Source organism: Pinus tabuliformis, chromosome 5_2, assembly GCF_031772625.1.
Source record: "Pinus tabuliformis cultivar Carrire ecotype Pingquan chromosome 5_2, CPIR1, whole genome shotgun sequence".
Lineage (NCBI taxonomy): Eukaryota > Viridiplantae > Streptophyta > Pinopsida > Pinales > Pinaceae > Pinus > Pinus tabuliformis.
Genome location: NC_142306.1, coordinates 388,722,370 through 388,725,219, shown reverse-complemented (window position 1 = coordinate 388,725,219; position 2,850 = coordinate 388,722,370).

Below are 2,850 nucleotides of genomic sequence, written 5' to 3'. Positions count from 1 at the left end.
CCTTTCATCTTAGTCTCCCCCCCCCTCTTTCATCTTTTTCGCTTTCGTCGTTCCCCTGGAGCCTTCCTACCTCCTATGGTTCATCCTTCTTGCTCTGGACTCTTTTCAATCCTTCTCCTGTGTATTTTGTGTCGCTCCATTTTCCCTGATTGATATTGGTATTTATTATCATAAATAATAATTTCTTTTACTTATTATTATTATTATTATTATTATTTATTTTTAATTTTTATTTTATTTTTTTTATTTTTTATTTTTTATCTTTTTTTCCTATTAACGAAGATATATTATTATTATTTATTTGATTTAACTAACCTCTTTCATTTACCTTGTTTGTAAAAAAGTTAGGTCCTCAATTTAACTAATTCCCACCTAACTTTTATCTTAATAACCTAAAATTATTTCTTTAATATATATATATATATATATATATATATATATATATATTAATTATTAATAAATAATTTAAATAAATAAACTAAATTAAAGTTTTAAAACTAACCATTAAAATTATTTTATTTACCTATATATTTCTACCTAATTTAACTTATTTCCATAAATAAGAATAATAATAATAATATTAAACTAATAAATAATAATTTGACTATTAATATTATTAATATATTAATATCAAGACTATATTACCAATATAATATTAATTATATTTAATTAATAAATAATTTAATTAAAAAAATTTACCTATATTAAGACTATATTATTAATATATAATAATAAATAATTTAATTAAATTAAATAAATTACCTTTCTAACTAACCATTTAAATTATTTATTTATATTTTTTAACCCTAACTTTATATATATATATATATATAAATTAATAAATTACTTGAAATTATTCTCGTCCTTAACAACATATTATTATATAATAATTTAAATAAATAAGTAAATTATCTTCTTAAACTAACCTCTAAAAGTATTTTATTTATTTGTTTATTTATTTATTATTTATTATTTATTATTATTTTTTTAACCTAATTTTATAACACATATATATATATATAATTATTAATTAATTTTTTAAAAAACTAACCATTAAAACTATTTTTTGTATTAATATTAAAAATAATAATAATATTAAATTAATGAATAATAATTTGACCTGAGTCCTAAGGTCAAAAGTAGCCATTGTTCGATTTAGTCATTGGAGTCTCTGCTCAGACTATTTAACATGCTAAGCTGGATCTGTTTCTTCAACTTGTCCTGACGATGAACCACACTCCTTGGTTCGAAACGCGTCGACAAAGGTCTTTCTATATGTGATTTACGCCGAAGCTCTTCTTATAACTGTTTCCCCTCAGGTAGGCCTTTTGCCTGCCGATAGGTTAATGAAAGCAAGGGTGGTTTTTATGTAAACTCTTGGGTATAACGATACAATACAAGGAAGCTGAATATGCTTGTTTGATTGGCTTGGTTTTCGGCTGACAATATTGGTTTGTTTTGGTGTGAATTGATCCTTGTTTTTTAAGTGGAAGTGTTGCCTTGAGTAGATGTATTATTTTATTAAAATAATTTATAAATAAAATATTTATGTTTGAATTTAGGGATGTTTTTTAATTACATAGGAATTGTAGTTTTATTATAAGTTTGGTAGGAAGGTTGTGTTGTTTAATTGAAAAAGGTTATTTTTAGTCTTTAATTGGTTAGTAGTGAGAGTAAATTTTGAATTGGTCAGTAGCTATACTATATTTTTAATGGGTTTTCCCTTTAAAGGGTGAGTGAGTGTTGGTTCAAGCGGATGTGTCATTATGTTAAAGGTATTGATAAATAAAAAATTATGTTTAAGTTGCAGGAGGTTTTTTTTACCAAATCTAAGCTATAACTCATTATAGGTATCGTAGAGGTGGGTGTGTTGTGTGTGATTAGAAGAAGGAAGTCTTGGTCCTCAATTAATGGTGCATTCTAAACTTTAAATTGGTATCTTCTTTTAAGGAGAGCCAGCGATAGCTTAAGTGGATGTGATGTCATGTTAAAGGCAATGACAATGTAAATATTCATATTCAAAGTTGGGGGAGGTTCCTTGGCTAAATCCAAGTTGCAAAATCATTAACCATGTTCATTGTTAATATTAATAATACATAGATTTTCTTCATGATATTTATGAAACATTACATATAATTATATCTTTGAAATTGTGAAGATGTACATTAATAAATATTAACAATACATGGTGTGTCTCCATGATATTCATATTCGTTTTCAAAAAAAAACATTGGATATTATTATATCTTATAACTTTTGGGGAAGTTAATGGGATAAATATTAACAATACATAGGGTGTATTATGTGTCATGAATAAATAATAATAATACATAGGGTGTTTCAAGCTAGAAAGATATAAGAGGAAACATTGCATATAATTATATATTCCAAATTATGGTGGTGTTGATGTGCATTATATAGATAAAATGTTGAACACACAAGCAACAATGAAGTTGAATGTGTTATGACATTTGGAGGTTGTTGTAAGTTAAGAGCTTCTCTAACATTTATATGGCCATTTCCTTTTCTGTGTTGTTATCAAAATTCATTAGTGTTCTAATTGTATTGTTCATGTAACGGGCCTAGTTAAAAAAATTCCATGTAAAAGTTAATAAAGGCAAAAATAAGACCAAGGTCATGGGACACGTATTCCAAGTTGAATGTTGGGCAAAAGATCCTAGTGGGTGTTCATTTCAATTATTATGGCTAAAGGAAATTGGCAAAGGCTTTGGAAAGGCAAAATGACATTTTTGGCACATTTATTTATGAAAATAATGGAAATTAGGAGAAAAGGGAGGTGAAAGGTCACAAGTTGCATGTGAGGAGGAAAATGAAGGAAAATAATGGAAA